Here is a 23744-nt window from a genome sequence, read left to right as displayed (position 1 = left end):
TTCCAAATGATAAGAAAGCACTGTCCATGAAAAGAAGACCTTTTGCATGCCAAACTGTGAGAAAACTGGCTGCTGTCCAAACAAGGCTGATTCACTAAAACTGCCATAACTTTTGATATATTAGTCCAAATAAGGCGTATGAGGTGTGGAAACGAAGTATACACTCCCAAGCATCACCCCATAACATTAGAATCAAATTTTGATGAAGTCAGGACAGTTTTATTGTCTGCAGAAATTTCATACAGCAAGCTGTCTCTGCACAATCACTACATACTGCATCATATATCATCCTGTAATAACCAAGGAAAGTTACTGACATAAGTGGATGGTTGCCAAGAAGACTCTTCAATGGGCAAATTCTTCCACTTAATGAGATACTCAATGAGAGTACGATTTCTGAGAACTTTCTCTCTCTTTCCAATAATGCTTTCAGGTTCATATATGATCAGTCCTGCCTCATCCAATGGTGGTAATTCTTCCAATACTTGTACATCGGGCCCAACATACTTCTTCAGCTGTGAAATATGGAATACATCATGTATTCTAGTGGAGGATGGTAGCTGAAGTTTATAAGCAAGCTCTCCAATTTTGTCCAAAATCAAATATGGTCCATAAAACCTATGAGCAAGCTTGTTATTCCCACCCTTTAATGAAGCATAATGCGTCTTGGGCACTTTGAGAAATACCCAATCTCCAACCTTGAAGTCTAAATGTCTTCTTTTCTCATCAGCATAGACCTTCATTACGTCTTGTGCTTTCCTTATGCTGTCCTTGCATTGCCTCATGAGCAACTCCATTCTTTCCAACTCTTCCTTTGCTTGTGGGTTGATGTCTTCATGGAATAAAACTGATGGAAGTTGGACTTTATACCCATAAAGAGCTTCAAACGGAGACATCCCAATGCTCATGTGATGCGTGTTATTATAGCAAAATTCAGCAAGGTGGATCCAACGATCCCATGAAGCTTGTGTGTCATGACAATAATGCCTAAGGTACACTTCCACCCAATGATTGACTCTCTCCGTTTGCCCATCAGTCTGAGGGTGATAGGCCGTGCTAGGAGTGAGGAAAGTACCCATAGAGGAGAATAGACTTTTCCAGAAGTTGCCCATAAACTTCGAATCACGGTCTGATACTATTCTCATAGGCATACCATGTAGTTTGAACACACCTTCCATAAATTGCTCGGCTACTTGCCTTGCTGAATATTGGACTTTAGTTGGGATAAAGTGGGCTGATTTGGTCAATCTATCAACTACCACATAGATATTGTTCCATCCATGACTGGTAGTAGGCAATCCCGTTATGAAATCCATGGAAATATCTGTCCATTTGCCCGTAGGTATGGGTAAAGGCTGAAGTAAGCCGGCTGGTAATAGAGTGGAATCCTTATTTTGCTGACACTCCAAGCACTGAGATACATACTCTTTAACATCTTTCCATAGACCTTTCCAATAGAACTCTATCAAACGTCTTGAAAAGGCCCAAGTGACCAGCCATTGGCGATGAATGCATCTCTTGAAGCACCTTCAGCTTGAATTTACTGCTGGGAATCAAGTACACTTTACCCTTAAACCATAAGAGGCCATTATGCACTTTAAAATTAGGAAATTCAGCATCACACCCTTGCTGTAATTTCTGTAAAATATGGGCAGCATGCTCATCAAGCACATATTCCTCTTGAATGTCTTCAATCCAATCCTTATAGGTGGTAGACACAGTAGATAGACTGCATGCCCACATTCTTGATAACGCATCAGCCACCACATTATCCTTGCCAGCCATGTATGATATTTCAAAATCATATAATTGCAAAGTGGCCAACCATCTCTTTTGCTTGGGAGAAAGATTGGGCTGCGAGAGAAAATATCTCAAGACCCTATGATCGCTTTTGACTTTGAAGTGTGTCCCATAGAGGTAGTGGTGCCATTTCTTGATTGCATGTAAAATAGCAAGCATCTCCTGCTCATAAACATGCATCTCTCTCTCTTTGTCATCAAATTTTCTGCTCTCAAATGCAATGACACCATGCTCCTGTACCAAAACTGCTCCCAAACCTCTACCACTGGCATCTGCATAAATGGTAAAAGTCTTGGAGAAGTCAGGGCAAACTAGTATGGGTGCTGAAACAAGCAATTGCTTCAGTTCATTAAAGCTCTTGTCAGCGATCTCATCCCAAAAGAAGGCTTCTTTTTTCAGCCGATCGGTAAGAGGAGCTGCAACATGAGCATAGTTCTTCATAAACCGTCGGTAAAAAGATGACAAACCAAGGAAACCTCTTAATGAAGTGGCATTGGTTGGTGTAGGCCATTCTTTAACGCACTGAACCTTCTTAGGATCCACTTTGATTCCATCTTCTCCCACTATATGACCCAAGTACTCAACTTCCTTTGTCATAAAAGAGCATTTAGTGGCCTTGGCAAACAGTTTGTGTATCCTCAATATGTCAAAGACCTCTTTTACATGCTGCAAATGGTCTTCTTTATTCTTGCTATAGATCAAAATGTCATCAAAGAATACCAAAACTGTTTTAAAGAGCAATGGCTGAAGTATCTTATTCATGAGAGACTGGAATGTGGCTGGAGCATTTGATAACCCAAAAGGCATAACCATAAACTGATAAAGACCCCTCTCCATCCTGAAGGCTGTTTTGAATTCATCCCCTTCCTTCATGCGTATTTGATGATATCCCGATCTCAAGTCAATTTTTGAGAACACCTTGGCATCCTTCAATTCATCTAAGAGATCATCTATTCTAGGTATGGGATACCTATTCTTGATAATGACCTTGTTGAGATCGCGGTAATCAATGCACATTCGAAAGGAGCCATCTTTCTTCTTCACAAGAAGGACTGGAGAAGAAAAAGGTGATTGGCTTGCCTTAATGAGACCCATTTCCAAAAGCTCTTTGACTTGGCGTTCTACCTCTTCTCTTTTCACTTTGGAGAGGCGATATGGTGGTTTGTTGATGGGCTTTGTATTGGGCAGCAAGTCAATGGAATGATCCACTTCTCTTTTGGGAGGAAGAGAGGTAGGTGGCTGAAAAATATCATCATACTCTTTCAGCAATTTACAAAGACATGGGTCCATATTGTTGGTAGGAGAAGAGGGCTGATCCTCTTCAATCTTGGAAAGAAGAATGGTGAACATACATGCCTTTGCATTTATCTCTTTCTTAACCTTCTTGGGGCTGATCATCTCCATTCTTTTCTTTTCAGCTCCATGTAGTGTTACTTGTTGTCCACACCATTTAAACTCCATTTCCATGTTGTTGAGATCCATGGTAAATCTGCCCAAAGATTTCAGCCAGTTGCAGCCAAGTATTATATCAATGGGACCCATTTCTAATGCAATTAGGCTCACTGATGTAGTGCACAATGGTGAAAGGGTGATAGGTACATTTGGACAGCATTGATTGCTCATCTCAAAATTTCCATTTGCCACTTGGATTTTGAGTGATGTAGGCATTTCATGCGTATTCAATTTCAGCCCATTGAGTGACTTAGCATTAATGAAGCTATGTGTACTTCCCGTATCTATGAGTATATGAGCGGTCCTTCCCTTGATTTGACCTTTAAGGCGTAGGGTATTATCCCCTCTTGAACCACTCCATGCATCACTTGATATGGCACATAGCGATGGATGTAAATCAGTCCATGAATCATCCAAATAATGACCACCCGGGTCGAAAGGAAACCCATCCATCGGATCATAGAACTCATCATGGCCATTCTCTTCATTTTCATGCGCCTCTTCTTGAGTTGTTGTGACATCAAGCTGAGCCAAGCTTCCTTCAATAGTTTCAACATCGGAATCATCCTCGATGATCATGCTAATCTTCATATTTTTGGCCTTGCATTTGGACTTATGATCGGGTGACCATTTCTCTCCACATTTGTAACATAGACCTTTAGCATACATATCTTTGAGCTTGTCATTCGATACATGTTTGCCTTGATTAGGGGCTGAAGTTTTGGCATTTATATCAGTCCTCTTTCCATCAAATCTATTTTCAGCATTAGGTCTGAAATTACTGCTTTGTTTTGACCCAAACACAGTAGTAAAAGTGGGTATCTTGCTGTAGGTATTGCTGAAAGTATTTGATGGCTTCCCAATATGCTGAAAATCAGTTTTAGCATGCCCATAATGGCCTGATGTCCTTGAGAACTGCGTAGGCTGAAAAGAATGGCCTGTTTTTGGCTGAAAACCCTTGTATTTCTGCCCATAACGTTCAGCCAATTGAATGGCAGCTTGTAGGGATGTAGGATTCATGGCTCCAACTTCAGAAGAAAGAATAGGTTCCAAACCAAATATGTATTTATTCAACTTGGCACTATCGGAGACCCCATGAACATACATCGAGAGGTTCAAAAACTGATTTGAGTACTCTCTAACCGAGAGACCACATTGCTCAAGTGCATACCACTTTTTCTCTAACCACTCTTTTTCAATAGGGAAAACAAAGACTTCAATCATAGCATTTTTCAATGCATCCCAAGACAAGAAGTCATGTCCCATCCTCGCCATATATCTCCACCAAGTGTGAGCATAACCTTCTAGATGAAGGGCTGCAAATTTTACTTTGGCATTCTCGGGCCTTGGGTAAAGGGAAAAATACATCTCTAACTTGTCAAACCACTCCTCCAACTCCGTGGGTGAAGGGTTCTCTCCCTTGAAGTTTGAGATAATTATTTTCTCCTTGTACTCTCTCTCGTATTGAGGAGGTTGTCCATTAGGGTGCTGCTGCCCACTATGGTGTTGTGGCCCAAAAGAATTGCCAAAAGGTCCTTGCCTAGGATATTCATTATTTCCATGCCCTTGTGCATAAGGACGCTTCGCAATTAAGTGGGGGAGGACGCTTCGCAATTAAGTGGGGGAGAATGACAACACCTAAAAACATGCCATTTATTGCAACAATTTTTTGGCAAAACTGTATACAATTGACACCTTATTACTAAATTTTTACATGAATTCAATGCAGATGCGGTGTTCGTTGTTGTTGTCTTTGGAAGCCGTGTCCTTGCAGTCTGGCCAGGGAATGTAGGTACAAAATTTAATCTTTTGGCCTATCTACAATCACAGGAAACTCTTATATCTCATTTAGGAGGCACAGGCTTTGGAGACCTAGAATTAGAGACTATAGGACTTTGCAAAATGGAATCCTTTGAGTTTATGCAATCCACATCCTTAGAGCCACTAGAAATCATGTCATTCATGGAAGATTATGCAGTTCTCTTTGAGCTTAATGAGCCTAGGTTACAACAAAGGAGAATTGTGTTAAAGTCCTCAATAGAAAATTGAGATGGCACTAAAGGTACAATAGCATTAAACAAAGATGATCCATCATTGTGGATTCCCACTCATAAGATGTCTGACCATTCCCTTAGCTTCTAAGGATATGAATAACGGCAAGAGAACCTAGAAGAACTAAAGAGAACTCACTAAAACTCAAAGTGTGCCAACTGTATGAAGCATAGTAGTAGCACTAGCTAGCAATATCGACCAAGCCACTTAGTATTTACAAAGGGCCTTTTTGGAATGGATATATCTAGAGACGTAGCTGCAGTTGCACATGAAGTACACTGGGCAGCAAGGTCATAGGATTCAAACATTGATTTGCAGAGGCCATTTGGTTCTTTAGGCAACATGAGTTTACATCCCATGGCAAAGGGGATCAAGTCAATAAATTTCTTCCAAAGCTTCAAACTCAGGCCATGGTATTTGTAAGCCATGCATGAGGGATTACCAAATGGCGTGGAAAGCAATTGCACAACCACAACTATCATGTAGCATAACCTTTTGCAAGTTAAAATGCACAAAGGAGATTCCTTCTTTGCTAGGTAAAACACACCCCACATTTTCTCTTATTAAATTAGTGTTACTATCCTTGCTAGCTATGAATATGTACCACTTTGCCTCAATACTCCAATATTTACTATAGTGTGTGCATGAAATTCAACTCTATCTATATTAATTTCCTAAAATGTGTGTGCAAAAAGTTAAAATAAGATAGGTTGGGGCTTTCAAAAAATTCTCTCTCTCAACCATGTATTAGAGGGGACATAAGTTCAATATACAATAATTGACACTCTTTGCACTCCTTATGATCTACTCTCTCCTTTGTCTAATCCAAAGAGAAATACACATGATATAGAAGGCAAATATGACCCTTGTCATAGGTCATAGAAGGCTACCAAGACTAGGTATACTATAATGAAAGCAACCTCTATATTGTCTATGATAATGCATTGGACTATTCATATGGGTGTGGTAGTTATGCGTGGGAAAGGGGGGATGCGAACTACCGTGAGGAGAGAGAGGAGGTGCCGATTGATGAGAGAGGGGAAACGGTTCAGAATCAGAAGAAGAAGGAGAGCGAGAGAGAGAGAGAGAGAGAGAGAGAGAGAGAGACGCACAACAGTGCATGCGCGAAGGAGGCACAACCTATGAACTAGATCTCAATAGGCACCCGTGGGAAAGCAAGATCTCTTTCTTTGCATCAGAATTAATGTAGTGTGGCCAACGACACACGCACACACACACGGCCAAGGTCGTCAAGTTGACAACGAGAGCGATCCTTTTGTCATCGATCCGCCTCAAGAACGACAGCACCAAGACGGACTTCCGCAGGAGGAGGGACGTCCGCCCATGATTCGCGCTAACAAACGGTCAGGCAGAATATGAAAACAGGCAAATGTGAGCAGATTAATGATCGTGCAACTTGATGGTTGTGTAAAAGTATACAGATTCAGAGCGAGCGGGTATACGACACGTTGTCATCGAAGGTGACGACTCAAGGTTGTCTGGTTGTTAGAAAGCCTCGTTGGTGGCACCAGGGGCAACAGCAGCGGGTGGTACACGAGAGCGGAGGTCGCGGAGCACTGCGTGCAGTCGGACTGCTGGGTCTCCCTCCTGGGCCGCGTCTTCGACATCTCCCCCATCCTCGCCTCCAACCCCCACCCACACCTCTCCCAGCCACTGCTCTTGGAGGCTGGAGGAGACATTAGCCATTTGTTCGATCCTACAACAGAAGATGTCAAAACCCACATGGATCCCATAACCAAGCTTTCAACTTACCATACCCCTCAAATTCATACATATACCACCACCTGATACTCCTCGCTCGGATTGGGATAGTAGCCATGAAATCCCATGGTGGAAGGATTCACAATACATTATTGGAAAGTTGAGCAAGAAAACACGTTTTGTGCGGATAAAGAATGTGTTGACAGGTTCAGAAGCTCCCCTAGAGGTGCCTAGCGAGGAAACCATGAGGCAAATCCTTGAACGCTACATCAAAAGAAATTCACATGCAAAGAGTTATACATGGAAGGGTATATGCACTACCCATGATAGGATCTTCTCTGACTTGAATACGAACAAAACACTTATAGATAATACCCAAGGAGAGAGATAAGAGGGCATGTGAATCTCTAGGAGAGACAGAGAAGATCGACGTCGTATCATTGGTCTCATACAATCATCCTTTCATCAATGCCATGCTTCGAAATTGACCTGCAGTACAAATGGATTCCTGCTGGGTCACATCTATGCAAGAATCCATGGATATCACCCCTTGTATAAAGGGGTCATCATCTTGGAGTAAGATGACATCAACCCGAGCATTCCGATGGCCTTCCCATTAGTTAATCATCACATGTAGATCATAGAAATCTTCTTTTAAACCTGACTCAAGAGGGTGTGAGTGAGACAAGAAGGAATTACAGAGAAAGAGGCTCCGTGAAGATTTGGTAGATCAAATTCCTTGTTGGACTGCAAGAGGACAGGTCTCCAAGGACGTGACGACGACCCGCGGTTTTACACGTAAGTGTCTTAATTCGTTTATCTAAAGTAAATGATATGGCATGATAATTTCTTTAGTTTAATATTTTTAAAATATGTCTTTAAACCTGTTTTCTCATGCTACATGGTTGTTTGCATTTATCTGAACTGGTTTTTATTTATTAAAAATCAAAAACAGTCGAAAACACTAAAAAATGACTCAAAATTATCATAAATAAAATTTTATAAAATTACTGACTGAAAATTTATAAGTTCTGATGTTTTTCCTATAAAGCTTATGAGTCAAGGAATTTACTGAATTTCTATCAAGATTTTTAAAGATGTTTTGTTATATTTAAAAATTAGAAAAGAGTTATATTTAGGGAAAAAGCATAGTTTTCCTTTACGTAAAATGTGTTATTTATTGATATAAACTATGGATTCTTAGTGAAATATTGGAAACAAAATCTTTGATTTGTTAGTGCATTTATGTTGTAAGGGTTAAAGTAAAGAAACAACAATTTAATAATATTTTACTAAAAAATGTTTGTATAAAGATATGGTGTTTTGGTTTTGATAAGAGGAATTACACATGTCGTGGACATTTATGAAACATGGGAGGGTACAAATAAATTTAAAAAACTTAACAACACTTTATAATAATTAATAATGTTATGTTGCTATTACAAAATTTAGTTTAAATTAAAACCAAAATAAAATCAAATAATTTAACGATCGGATGGCATGGGGGAAAAAGCCTCAGCATCTATATTAAATTTTTACATGTTATTCATTTTACAATCAATTTCTTAAATACATGGAGTGGAGGGCCACTAGGATAATTTAAAGAAAACTAAGGGGATATACGGGATTTAAAATGAACGTTGTATGTGAACCATAAGAGTGTGGAAAGAACTTGTTTTATCATGCTTGATACTGGTTATAGAAGAGGAAAAGAAAGGACGTGATTTTCGCAGAACGGAAAATTTATTTAAAAATTAAAAGCAACGACGAAATTTATATACGGAGTGGGAAACGTCTACCAAGGGAGATTAAAATTTAGGGGTTTATGGTACGTCAGAAAATTTGATTTGAATGTTTGTTTAAAATTAAACAAATAAAAAGAATAAATTTTAATCAGGTGGAGAAAAACATAAAAAGGAATTTTAAACGGAGATATACAAATAGATCTAAGAGATCTATATCCCTGAAACAACCTTTCCAAAGTCAAACATTAAAAACATTTCCTGGATAAACCGCCACTAGCATGGCAGGAGAATATTATGAGGAGCTGCCCCTGAGAGATGGGGAGAAACCATAATCATCTTAGGTTTAGCAATTTAGTGCCCAGTATAATTTACTGAAGTTTAGAATCTTTGCAGTTGGACTACTACAAACAACGTTGTAGATATTAGGGAAGGCTAAGTCGAATTAAAACAATTAGTGCAATAATCACTTGTTTAGTGCAACAACTCTTAGGAGTTGGCTTGTTAACCTGGGTAAAAGTGGCTTGGTCTTTGGCGAGTCATTTTTTGGTGCGTTTGCCGGGAGCCAAGTGCGCTCGAACGAGTGATAAATCTTCCGAGGGTATTTTAGATCCTAAGTGTTATTTATGAGTGAATACGCAGTCTCTTTTCTAAGGGACTATTTTCCTAATTTGCCCCAAGAGTGCCAAAGAAAAGTGCTAGACTGGGCGAGAGATACAGAGTTAGTAGAGGGAGGCACATATTTTGGGCCACAATTAACGGTGGACGTCGAACAATTATCCTCTTGGAGCTGGGGTTATAACGACTGTGCGCAAACCATAGTTCTATTAGCAACACACTTTGGGTTAATAGACGCAGTGGAGTTAAATACAATCAGTGTATCGTACCACTTTGATTGGTATCACCGCACAGCTTATCGAACATTTAGAAGAGTAGTGTGGGATGATGTGTTGCCTTGGATACGTGTATCCAGAGGTTTAAAAATTGCTTTTGACACGAAAGACGTTAGAGAGGTTGCTGAAATTCTAGGCTTAATCCCCGAGCAAGAAGAAAAGTTACCCTTTGGGGAGATAGACCCAGAGTTGCCGACTATTTTGAACCTTCTAAGTGCGCATATAAGCGACAACCTAATTTTATAGCTTCCAATAAAACGAGCGTAATTTTGGAGTATGACAGTAAAAGCTAGTTTAGTACTCGTGGATGAATTCAGAAGAGAGACGGAAGCAGCAAAACGAAGCTAGGGATCAGCGAGTTAGAGAACGAGTAGTGCGACAAGAGGCTTGGCTATTAGAAAGACTAGAGAGGGTCAACGCATTGCTGAATTTGGGAGTAGACGCTGTGTCTAACTCAACGGTAGAACCTCTTCAGCCTAGCTTATCAACTGATAGAACACTATCAAAGGAAAGTGAAGCAGCTTCATATCAATGGGATCAAGTTGTCTCCAGTACTAGCAGTGTCACTGGGGAAAGAGGTAGGCAAAATAGTGAAAATAGGGAGAGTGAAGCTAACGCTACGGTCGGGAGTATTGAACTGCTCTTTGACTGGGATTTAGAGTCAAATTTCGGATTGCGTCAATTATTTAAGAAACCTCAGGAACCTCCGTGGTTTGATACTATCAACGATTTAGGGTTAGGGCTATTATTTAGAGAAACAATGGCTCGCAACCCAGTCAGATTAGCTGATTTCACGCAATTCGGGGGGCTATGGGACGAAGATCCGATGCCCATTCCCAAAGATTTGAGGTGACTTGCGTCGCCAATGAGATAATAGATGACGACCAAAAGCTTCATATCTTCCCTGCAACATTAAAAGATGAAGCAGCGAAATGGTATGGGAATTTAGATGCTCAACATAAAGGGACCTATGATGCCTTATCAAGAGCTTTTCTAGAAAAATTTAGACGACAAGGTTTTCAAGATAGATTGGCTCTTCAACTGGATTATCTGTCCCAAGGAGCAACTGAAAGTGTTGAACATTATATTGAGCGCATGGAGACAATCATTCGTAAGATGAATCCTGCTCCTGACGATCCCACGCAAAAACGTAAGTTTATTGATGGACTTAATCCTGAAGTTCATCAGCATGTTAGTTTACAACGACCAGCTACGTTGGCAGATGCTAAAATACATGCTAGATGGTGGGAAGAAGTGCAGCTTAGTCAACAACGACGGAGAGATCTATTCAAAGAATCTCGGACAGAATATCCAAGCACTTCAGGTGGGGTACCTAAGAACGTGTCTTATGTGACCGTTCCTTTAAATCCCTCGGTAACCGCAAGCTCAAACATGTCAAGTGTACCCTTAAATCCGTACACTTCAATTCCAGCCTATATGATGCAGACGGGAATGCCTTCTATGCCGCAATCTCAATCTCCTCTGGATGAAGCAAAAGTAGCAGATATTATTGCGAAATCTCTAGGAAAATTAAAGGAGGAAATTATGACTGCAGTTCAAGTGCCTTTGAAGGAAATTTATTCGATAACGACACAAGGATCTAGTGCTCAACAATCGTCGGGAAATTCGACTTCAAACCCACCTCGATCTAATATCTGGTGTGGTAAGTGTCATGGTTACGGCCATGTGGCTACAGAGTGTCCGACGCCTTCAAGGTTAATGCCCGATCATCCACCGTTTTTCTCTTTTTGCCACAAGACTGGTCATTTAGATACAAATTGTTGGCATAAATTAGGTCAAGAGCAACAACAAGCTCGTTCAATGCAAACGAATTACAATTACATGGATCGTAATAATAGGACTTATGAGATGTGATGGCAATCGAGGGAGAAATTCTCCTTTTAGAAGAAATAATGGAAATTTTCGTAATCCAATGGGACAGGTGGTCAACAAAGACCTAGGGGACCAGTAATTTGTTATCGATGCCAACAAGAAGGTCACATAGCCACATATTGTCCAAATGCGCGTAAAAATCAAGACTATACTCCTCTTTGCAGGAGGTGCAGTGGTGAAGGACACTATGAAGAGAATTGTCCTAAGCGAGAGGATAATAAAATGTCTGACAAAGGGAAACAAACCTCTAACGAACCTTCAACGTCTGCTGCAAATTTAGTTGAAGTAGAAACAATAAGGAAAGATATTGGAGTTAAGTCAAAATTTATACCTCGCAAGGTGACTTTTAGAGCTGACCCGATGATTGGTGTTATTACTCGGGCACAAAAGCAACAGCAAAAGGAGCAAGGTTTAGAGGAAGAGAGTCCACAATTAAACGGAGCAGTGAAGGATAAGTCTAAGGACATAGATCCTAATATAGAACTACCTGAATCGGATTCTCCGCAGCATTCCTCTGACCATCCATTATTACATGTGCCCTTAGTAAATCCTAAGATTCAAGTGGGAGTAGCTCCTTTTCCCGAAAGATTGGTTCCTCCTAAGGAAGGGAGTAAAGATTTTGTAGAATCCGTAAATAAGACCTATGATCTTTGGGCTGCATTAGAAGAAATATCATTGACTATTAACCTTCGGCAATTGCTAGAAATAGCGCCTGTTTGTCGGAAACAACTTTACCATAAATTAGTTCGGCGTCGAAGGAAGAGGATTGAGATAAACGCTTCTAAAGTCAGTGAAAATTCTTCCAAAGGAAAAACAACTAAGGATGTAAAAATAGTAGATTTATTTGTGGACCCAGGAGCTCCAGTTATCGATACTACTATTAATGGCCACTTGCTACATGAAGTGCAGTTGGATGGCGGTTCAGCAGTTAATTTGATGACAGAACAAGCTATGCAAGAATTAGGGTTGAAGGATCTAGAACCTACTCATATTGTTTTACGTGTGGCTGATCAAAGAAAAGTAACTCCTTTGGGGTTACTGCGAAATGTGAAATCTGTAGTAGCCGGATTAGAATTTCATGTGAACTATTTGATCGTTCGTTCGCAAATAAATATTTCATCATATTCTGTCCTGTTGGGAAGACCTTGGTTATACCAAGCAAGATGCATTCAAGACTGGTATAAAGGTTCAATTGTGATTGGTCCTCGAAATGATAGGGTTAAAATACAAGTTATTTCAAAAGGATTTTTGAAAGATTCAGGAGATGAAGCAGTTAGTGGAATGGATGAGAAATCCAACAGTGAGTTTTATGATTCAGATAAGGAGGGGACTGATCATGAAGGGCCTTATGCCTGGTTATTTAAAACACCACACCCAGCAGGAGCAGAGAAAGTGGAGGTCAATATAGTAAATCAGCCTCACAAGGTAGAACAGACGGGTATTGGTGAATATGCTATATCTTTTTCATCTGACAATGATTCGGATAGCGATATTACTCAGTGGTTATCTACATCCGAAGATACAACCCTCGACTGCTTAATGCTTTCAGCAGAAGAAGCAGAATATCTTGATGATTCGCTTGAAACATGTTTTCAATTATCTACGGATCAAGAAGGAAATAATCAAGAAGATGTATTTTCTGCTTACAACAGGTCGGAAGTGATTTCTATGGATGAATTAGAGGAAGAAATGCCTGAGTTAATGATATCTGATGTGGCTGACATTTCAATAACCTCTTCAAAAGGTATGGGAGAAGATGATGTTACTGATAATCATAATAGTATGCTTGAGAGTAGGATTTTAGAAGCTCTTCCTTATGGGAAAAATGCTTTACCCTTTGGATTTGGACAACTGCCAGATAGAGCTAAAAGGATTTATTACTATCAGCTAGAAGCGAAGGAAAGAGAAAGGAGAAGTAGGCATAGGTGCAAACCCTTACAAAGACCACTATCTCGTGAGGATGAGGATGATTCAGCTTCTGCTTTTAACAGGTTTTCACAGACTTCTCGTGAACATCATGGTAATTATGCTAGGATTATTAGAGAATTGGAAGAGGCATTGGAAGTAGAGCGTGAGGCAGCGTTGACTGCTGTAAATGAAGCAATGAAGAAGATTACTGAGTTGCAAAAGGAAAAGGCAGAGTTTCAGTTTAGAGAAAGGCGATATCTAGATGAAATCTCGCTTTTAGAATTTTATTTAGAAGAAGAGAAATCTAAATTCAGTAGGGGTGAGTTACAGATGGACCAAGCGTTATCTATGGATACAAATTATTGGGAAGAACATGAAAACACTGATAGGTTTTTGGAAAAAAATAAATCTAAGAATACTTTTGAACTAGAGACTCAAGAGAAAAACCCTACAAATGTTCCCTGGTTGTGTCATTCTTTTAGGCGTTCGACCGGAATTGCGCAGAAGATTTATCGCTGTTCTAGGGGACCGATAATTGGTTATCAACGAGTCCAATCTGAACCTACTAAGGTTAAATTGCACAATATGCAAGCGGTGGTGTTGCCTCATCCAAAAGAAAGAGTAATGGACCCTAGGAATTTTGTGGAACTGAAACAAGTTATACATTATTTGGGCTGTCGAATTCAGGGCGAGGAGGATGAGAATCTACATTCATTAATTCTCAAGCTTAAAGATAATCAATGGTTTTGGAGTTTAGATGATCAGGAATGTCTAGAAAAGAATAACGAAATTTTACGTCGATATCGCCGTAGGTTACATGCTCAATATCCATGTAATTCAGAGCAGATACCTACCGTAATTGACTCTGTAAGAACCTCATTTACCATGAAATCTCGTAAAAATGTAAATGTCAATAATGGCGATTTAGATAAATATGGGAAGAGATATACTGAAAAATCCTTTCCTGAGTTAGTAAATGTCTATGGAGTAGAAGTTGATGGTGCTACGCAAGATAACCTGGCTATTATTCCTTATAGGGCTTTACCCTTAGTAAATTCTGTGAGTGTGGGAGAAGAAGCACTGGAATCAAGTACTAAGAATAACCTGCTTGAAAATGTATTGATGCAGATATCCGAAGATGTGCCCACAATTAAGCCACGAAGAATAGACTCTGTATTTATTGAAGAGCCTGAAGTTGAAGTAGTTAAGCTTAAAATGGCAGAAGGAAAATATTTAAATTTAGGAGACCAATTGGAATCGCCACATCGTGAAAGATTCGAAGAAGTCTTACGAGTGCATGTTGACGCTTTTGCTTGGTCATATAAGGACCTTAAGGGTATCAAAGCTGAATTATGTCAGCATTTTATTGATCTAGAACCAGGCACAAAACCTGTATGTCAACGTCAACGACGAACAAACCCTGTGTATGCAGAGTTAGTGAAAGCTGAAATTACTAAGCTTTTAGATGCTGGATTCATTTATCCTGTTGCATACAGTGAATGGGTATCTCCTATTGTGGTAGTACCCAAGAAGAATAGTAAGAAGATTCGCATTTGTGTCGATTATAGAAAGCTAAATAGCAAAACACGTAAAGATCATTTTCCTTTGCCATTTACTGATCAGGTACTTGATAAGGTTGCTGGTCATGAGCTGTATTCTTTCATGGATGGATTTAGTGGTTACAACCAAGTACTAATTCATCCAGAAGATCAATCCAAAACTACATTTACTACTGAATGGGGTACATTTGCTTATAGAGTAATGCCTTTTGGTTTGTGCAATGCACCCGCAACATTTCAGAGAGTTATGATTTCAGCTTATCAAGATTTTCTACGTCAATGGATGGAAGTTTTCTTAGATGACTTTTGTGTCTATGGTACGGCAAAAGAAATGCCTGAGCTACTAACGCAAGTATTTGAACGTAGTGATGAAGTAGGTATATCCTTGAATCCTGATAAATGTGTTTTTGGAGTACCAAAAGGAACCTTATTGGGGCATATCGTTTCTAAAGAAGGTATTGCCATGGATCCAGCTAAAATTATTAAGATTTCTGCACTTCCACCTCCAACAAATCTTAAGCAATTGCGTGGATTTTTAGGACATCTAAATTATTATCGGAGATTTATTTCCGATTTTGCAAAGGTGGCATCACCTTTGACAAATCTACTATGAAAGGATACTCCTTTTACTTGGGATGGTGTCTGCCAGAAAGCATTTGAATTTCTTAAACATAAGTTAATTGAAGGACCAGTACTCGCACCTCCAGATTGGACAAAAGAATTCCATATTCATGCTGATGCATCTATGTATTTTGTAGGAGCTGTTTTGTGCCAAGCAGATGATAATAAGGTGGATCATCCAATTTATTATGCGAGTCGAAATTTAAGTGATGCAGAAAGGAATTATACCACCACTGAGAAAGAATGCCTATCAATGGTATTTGCGGTGGAGAAATTTCGTCATTATTTATTAGGGAATAAGTTTACTATATATGTTGATCATGAGGCGTTAAAGTATTTGCTTAATAAAGCAGAACTTTCAAGACGTGTGATTCGTTGGATGTTGTTATTCCAAGAGTTTGATTTTCAAATAGTTACTCGTCCTGGTAGAGCTCATGTGCTAGCAGATCATCTATCACGATTATTAACATCAGACAAGGAGGAAGGTGTGGAAGATGATTTGCCGGATGCATCACTTTTTACTGTGGAGACACAAGTTCCATGGTATGCTGATATTGCAAATTTTCTTAGTACTGCTCGATATCCACCTGGTGCTGATAAGCGCAGGAAACGTCAAATATTAATGCAAGCACGCTCCTACGGATTATTAGGGGGTTACCTTTATAAATTTTTTTCACGTGAAGGTATCTATCGACGTTGTGTAAGGGAAGATGAAGTACCAGTGGTTCTTAAGGCATTGCATGATGAGCCGTGTGGTGGCCATTTTGCCGGTGAATTGACTGCAAGAAAAGTTCTATTAGCTGGTTATTGGTGGCCTACTCTATTTAAAGATACTTATTATTATTGTCGCAAATGCGATGTATGTCAAAGGACTGGTCGTCCTTCTAAGAGTTTTGCTACGCCTTTGACACCTATATTAGCATTAGCACCTTTTGAGAAATGGGGAATTGATTTTGTAGGCCCAATTGATCCGCCTACTAGATATCGATCGAATCGTTATATCTTAGTCTGTACTGACTATATTACAAAGTGGGTGGAAGCGAAAGCGCTTAAAACGGATAAAGCCATTGATGTGGCTAAGTTTATGTATGAGAATATTATTACGCGTTTTGGTTGCCCACTGGAATTAGTAAGTGACCGAGGTTCCCATTTCTTGAATGGTCTTATCAGCGAGCTAATGGAAATCTATAAAATTAAACATCGCAAATCAACACCTTATTATCCCAAAGCTAACGGTCAGGTTGAAGTAACCAATCGCATTATCTGTGGGATTTTAACTAAAACGGTTGCTTCCCACAGGCGAGATTGGGATGAACGTTTATATGAAGCGTTATGGGCCTATAGAACTACTTATAAGGTGACAGTGCAAAATACACCCTTCAATTTAGTTTATGGTACTAATGCTATATTCCCTATTGAGCAAGAGTTGCCCACTTTACGAGTAGCTCTATCATTACGACTAGGTGAGGTTGAATCTTTGAAACAACGGATTTTACAATTGGTAAAGTTGGATGAGGAAAGATTATTAGCTCTACAAAGTCTAGAAGCAATGCAAAAACGTCGTAAAGCATGGCACGACCAGAATATTAAAGTACGGGAGTTTAAAGAAGGCGATTTAGTTTTACTTTATGACAGTCGTTATTATAAATTTCCTGGGAAGCTTAAAATTCGTTGGTTGGGACCTTTTAAGGTGATTAATGTTTATGATAATGGTTCTCTTGATGTGCAAGATATTAATGCTGAAAATGAGATATTTAGGGTTAATGGCCTGCGCCTTAAACATTTTGTGACTTAGGCTAGCTAGGTATAGTTAGGTTAGTAGTTACAATAATATTTTGACTAATCCACCCTTGGATGTCTTTTCTTTCTTGGGGGGGGGGGGGGGGGGGGGTTTTTTTTTTAATGGGATGCAGGTATGGCCTTTTTGTGGATGGATGCGCTTTACCCTCGTATTGATGCCGATAGTACTGATCCTGTTCATGCTGGACCTTACGATATTCCGCGTTTTCAAACGCATGACAGGTTTTTATATGCACCGAGAGGGGAGGCCTGTTGTGGTTCTTCTTTTGTGATTATTTTTTGTTTACAGTATCATCCACCTTTTGGTTGTAGGTCCTGTCAGCGGCATTTATTTGTGCGTGCTCAGCTCTTGTGTTGGCAGTGTCGCACATACTTTCGACGCTATGGTACCACTGCCATGCAGGAAATGATTGGTTATACCTACCAGCGTCATGATTATAATAGTGTTTTTTCTCCTGAGCGCGGCGCTGGTCAGTCTAGGGTAGGTAGAGAGCAGGCAGAATTTGCGAGATATCGTTCGACTGTCTACCGCCTTACTCCATCTTACCATGATTTGCAGACTAGTGTTCCATGTCCTTGTTGGGATTATATTTGTTGGTACATGGATGCGACCGAGGGGCATTCCTTAGATGCTTTACCAGTGGCCCCTATGCCCTACTATGATGATGCAGCTTCAGCTTCGCTCCATGATGTGATGGAGGTTCTTAGCGATGCACCTGATAGCGGATCTGTGACTTCTGATATGTCTACGCTAGAGGCTATTCTTGAGCATCCTATAGATGATAGTTTAGTTAATAGGTTTGACTTAGATGGAGTTGATGATTTCGGCTTAGGATTATTGTTTTTACTAGAAGATCTCAGAGACTTTGAAGATTTTAGTCTAGATATTTTGTTTTCTTAGTCTTTTATGTTTTTCTTTTATTCTATATTTTGAAAAACAAACAAACAAACAAATATATATCGTTTAAAAAAAAAACATACAATGCTTTGAGTTATTGATATCCTGTAGGTTCTCATGCACTTTAGTTTTATTTTCCACGTAGTTAGGTAGTTAGTTGCACGCACGGTCAGGATATTCCTTTCAGTGCTGGAGTTTGGGATATTTAAGTTAGTAAGATGGATAGTTCTATATGCAAGAATGGTTATCAAGTGGAGAAATATACTGCTTCTTAAACAACCAAGCAGTGGAAGCGTTACGACAGTCTAGTTGATCGCGATTGTGACATGAGTATTTGACAATTCTTTTGTACAGGGAAAAGTTTTATTATTTATCTAACCCTTTAACATTGTATTGGCTAGTGTATGTTTCATGTGCAGATTTGACTATGATTTTGCGTTACACACTGTTGTATGTTTCTGTTGATTCTTGGAGTTGCAATATCCACGAACATACAAGGTTGTTTCATACCTAAACTTTTTATTTCATATTCATTTTGGAAAAAATACAAGAATAAAAAATTATGGAACGAAATTAGAGGTGTAAAAAGAAAGAAAAACAAAAAAACAAAAAACACTTAAGTAAATTACAGAGGAATTATAAATAAATATTTTAAACAAATATGAATGATATATACACAATTCTCTCTATATGAAGTCCACTCACAAGGGATGGGACTTAGCACTAGGAAGTGATTAAACAGAAAGGGGGTGATGTGTGTGCATAACATAGTGAATTTCATTTTATGGATGTCCGATTAGGAATCCTATAGAGTTTTCCCCTATCTTTTGGTCGCTTTTCTAGCGATATGTGGGGTAGCTGAATAACAAGGTTCTCTCCACGAAATTTTGACTAGGAGTAGCGTGGAAGAAAGATGCTGAGCTGGTGAGTATTCTTTGCTTATCATTTTCCTAGGCAGAGTGACTAGTATTATGCGTTAGATTAGATTCCTCGAGCAAAGTTGTTGAGCTGAAATGTTTGACCGTTCAATTAAGTGATGTCTTCTTAGCTTTTTAGTTGATCCTTTTAAAAAAAAAAAACACCAAAACAATCCTTAAAATCCAATCCAAATATTAAAAGTTTGGAAGAGTCTATATATTTATTCTTTTAACGAAAGAAAGAAAGAAGAAAAAGCAAAGAAAAAACACCCTGAGACTACAGGGTTTGAAAAAAACAACCAAAAGAAGATAACCATCGCCTCTGAGGTCCTGGTAGGCTGTAGGGATTTCCTTGACGGGTGCCCTGCGTCCGATGCCTTGTATCTCTTTGGGGTGGGACCTTTTGGGAAAGAGAATCAATGTATATACTCTTTTGACATTTAAAAAAAAACAAAAAAAAAAACCATTAAAACATAAACTTAAAAGAAGAGCCTTGGACAATTAGAAGTTACGAACCATTGGCTGGTTGTTCTAGTAGAACATGGAGGGTTAGCAGCTAAACCCTAGGAGTCCTATTTAGTGTTGTAGTATTAGTTTGCCTTGTTTGGGTTCTTTGCTAAGTAACGACCTTATCAGTGATGCTATTTCAGAAGCAATATTTTTAGTAGGATAGTAGTGTGGCAATTTATTGCCTAGAGGGATTATTGTTGTTTAGCGGCTCTAGACAGCTTCCTAGTTGGTATATTCTATGCAATGGATGAAGCTCTGTTATGCATTTCAGTGGGGAGAGTGAGTAAGGGAGAATGTTAGTTTGCATAAGTTTTTATACAATTTACTTGGAATGTTTGTATGGTTTGTGTTTTAATAGGACACCAACAAGTATTTTTTCCTATCTTTTTAGTGTCTACTAGTTGTCCATGTGCGGTTATGCAGGTGATGTAGTTGTGCTCGCGAGGACGCTTCGCAATTAAGTGGGGGAGAGTATATTTTTCTTTCGAAGTTGTGTAGCAGTGTTCGTGGTAGTTGTGTTCGTGATGCTGAATGTTCGTGATGTAGTTGTGCTCGCGAGGACGCTTCGCAATTAAGTGGGGGAGAATGACAACACCTAAAAACATGCCATTTATTGCAACAATTTTTTGGCAAAACTGTATACAATTGACACCTTATTACTAAATTTTTACATGAATTCAATGCAGATGCGGTGTTCGTTGTTGTTGTCTTTGGAAGCCGTGTCCTTGCAGTCTGGCCAGGGAATGTAGGTACAAAATTTAATCTTTTGGCCTATCTACAATCACAGGAAACTCTTATATCTCATTTAGGAGGCACAGGCTTTGGAGACCTAGAATTAGAGACTATAGGACTTTGCAAAATGGAATCCTTTGAGTTTATGCAATCCACATCCTTAGAGCCACTAGAAATCATGTCATTCATGGAAGATTATGCAGTTCTCTTTGAGCTTAATGAGCCTAGGTTACAACAAAGGAGAATTGTGTTAAAGTCCTCAATAGAAAATTGAGATGGCACTAAAGGTACAATAGCATTAAACAAAGATGATCCATCATTGTGGATTCCCACTCATAAGATGTCTGACCATTCCCTTAGCTTCTAAGGATATGAATAACGGCAAGAGAACCTAGAAGAACTAAAGAGAACTCACTAAAACTCAAAGTGTGCCAACTGTATGAAGCATAGTAGTAGCACTAGCTAGCAATATCGACCAAGCCACTTAGTATTTACAAAGGGCCTTTTTGGAATGGATATATCCAGAGACGTAGCTGCAGTTGCACATGAAGTACACTGGGCAGCAAGGTCATAGGATTCAAACATTGATTTGCAGAGGCCATTTGGTTCTTTAGGCAACATGAGTTTACATCCCATGGCAAAGGGGATCAAGTCAATAAATTTCTTCCAAAGCTTCAAACTCAGGCCATGGTATTTGTAAGCCATGCATGAGGGATTACCAAATGGCGTGGAAAGCAATTGCACAACCACAACTATCATGTAGCATAACCTTTTGCAAGTTAAAATGCACAAAGGAGATTCCTTCTTTGCTAGGTAAAACACACCCCACATTTTCTCTTATTAAATTAGTGTTACTATCCTTGCTAGCTATGAATATGTACCACTTTGCCTCAATACTCCAATATTTACTATAGTGTGTGCATGAAATTCAACTCTATCTATATTAATTTCCTAAAATGTGTGTGCAAAAAGTTAAAATAAGATAGGTTGGGGCTTTCAAAAAATTCTCTCTCTCAACCATGTATTAGAGGGGACATAAGTTCAATATACAATAATTGACACTCTTTGCACTCCTTATGATCTACTCTCTCCTTTGTCTAATCCAAAGAGAAATACACATGATATAGAAGGCAAATATGACCCTTGTCATAGGTCATAGAAGGCTACCAAGACTAGGTATACTATAATGAAAGCAACCTCTATATTGTCTATGATAATGCATTGGACTATTCATATGGGTGTGGTAGTTATGCGTGGGAAAGGGGGGATGCGAACTACCGTGAGGAGAGAGAGGAGGTGCCGATTGATGAGAGAGGGGAAACGGTTCAGAATCAGAAGAAGAAGGAGAGCGAGAGAGAGAGAGAGAGAGAGAGAGAGAGAGAGAGAGAGACGCACAACAGTGCATGCGCGAAGGAGGCACAACCTATGAACTAGATCTCAATAGGCACCCGTGGGAAAGCAAGATCTCTTTCTTTGCATCAGAATTAATGTAGTGTGGCCAACGACACACGCACACACACACGGCCAAGGTCGTCAAGTTGACAACGAGAGCGATCCTTTTGTCATCGATCCGCCTCAAGAACGACAGCACCAAGACGGACTTCCGCAGGAGGAGGGACGTCCGCCCATGATTCGCGCTAACAAACGGTCAGGCAGAATATGAAAACAGGCAAATGTGAGCAGATTAATGATCGTGCAACTTGATGGTTGTGTAAAAGTATACAGATTCAGAGCGAGCGGGTATACGACACGTTGTCATCGAAGGTGACGACTCAAGGTTGTCTGGTTGTTAGAAAGCCTCGTTGGTGGCACCAGGGGCAACAGCAGCGGGTGGTACACGAGAGCGGAGGTCGCGGAGCACTGCGTGCAGTCGGACTGCTGGGTCTCCCTCCTGGGCCGCGTCTTCGACATCTCCCCCATCCTCGCCTCCAACCCCCACCCACACCTCTCCCAGCCACTGCTCTTGGAGGCTGGAGGAGACATTAGCCATTGGTTCGATCCTACAACAGAAGATGTCAAAACCCACATGGATCCCATAACCAAGCTTTCAACTTACCATACCCCTCAAATTCATACATATACCACCACCTGATACTCCTCGCTCGGATTGGGATAGTAGCCATGAAATCCCATGGTGGAAGGATTCACAATACATTATTGGAAAGTTGAGCAAGAAAACACGTTTTGTGCGGATAAAGAATGTGTTGACAGGTTCAGAAGCTCCCCTAGAGGTGCCTAGCGAGGAAACCATGAGGCAAATCCTTGAACGCTACATCAAAAGAAATTCACATGCAAAGAGTTATACATGGAAGGGTATATGCACTACCCATGATAGGATCTTCTCTGACTTGAATACGAACAAAACACTTATAGATAATACCCAAGGAGAGAGATAAGAGGGCATGTGAATCTCTAGGAGAGACAGAGAAGATCGACGTCGTATCATTGGTCTCATACAATCATCCTTTCATCAATGCCATGCTTCGAAATTGACCTGCAGTACAAATGGATTCCTGCTGGGTCACATCTATGCAAGAATCCATGGATATCACCCCTTGTATAAAGGGGTCATCATCTTGGAGTAAGATGACATCAACCCGAGCATTCCGATGGCCTTCCCATTAGTTAATCATCACATGTAGATCATAGAAATCTTCTTTTAAACCTGACTCAAGAGGGTGTGAGTGAGACAAGAAGGAATTACAGAGAAAGAGGCTCCGTGAAGATTTGGTAGATCAAATTCCTTGTTGGACTGCAAGAGGACACGGTCTCCAAGGACGTGACGACGACCCGCGGTTTTACACGTAAGTGTCTTAATTCGTTTATCTAAAGTAAATGATATGGCATGATAATTTCTTTAGTTTAATATTTTTAAAATATGTCTTTAAACCTGTTTTCTCATGCTACATGGTTGTTTGCATTTATCTGAACTGGTTTTTATTTATTAAAAATCAAAAACAGTCGAAAACACTAAAAAATGACTCAAAATTATCATAAATAAAATTTTATAAAATTACTGACTGAAAATTTATAAGTTCTGATGTTTTTCCTATAAAGCTTATGAGTCAAGGAATTTACTGAATTTCTATCAAGATTTTTAAAGATGTTTTGTTATATTTAAAAATTAGAAAAGAGTTATATTTAGGGAAAAAACATAGTTTTCCTTTACGTAAAATGTGTTATTTATTGATATAAACTATGGATTCTTAGTGAAATATTGGAAACAAAATCTTTGATTTGTTAGT

The 23744-nt window shown here is 39.5% G+C and overlaps 2 pseudogenes; both read left to right on the top strand.

The window, feature by feature from the left end:
• Positions 1–6708: 6708 nt before the first annotated feature.
• On the top strand, positions 6709–7417 carry LOC148035625 (uncharacterized; annotated as a pseudogene).
• Positions 7418–22186: 14769 nt separating this feature from the next.
• On the top strand, positions 22187–22895 carry LOC148035624 (uncharacterized; annotated as a pseudogene).
• Positions 22896–23744: the final 849 nt, after the last annotated feature.

Source organism: Lygodium microphyllum, chromosome 5 (genome assembly GCF_053477565.2).
Source record: "Lygodium microphyllum isolate KBCC chromosome 5, Lygodium_microphyllum_v1.1.10, whole genome shotgun sequence".
In the NCBI taxonomy this organism is placed as follows: Eukaryota; Viridiplantae; Streptophyta; class Polypodiopsida; order Schizaeales; family Lygodiaceae; genus Lygodium; species Lygodium microphyllum.
The sequence above is the reverse complement of the archived record's forward strand: the minus strand, read 5'-3'. Positions and strand labels throughout refer to the sequence as shown.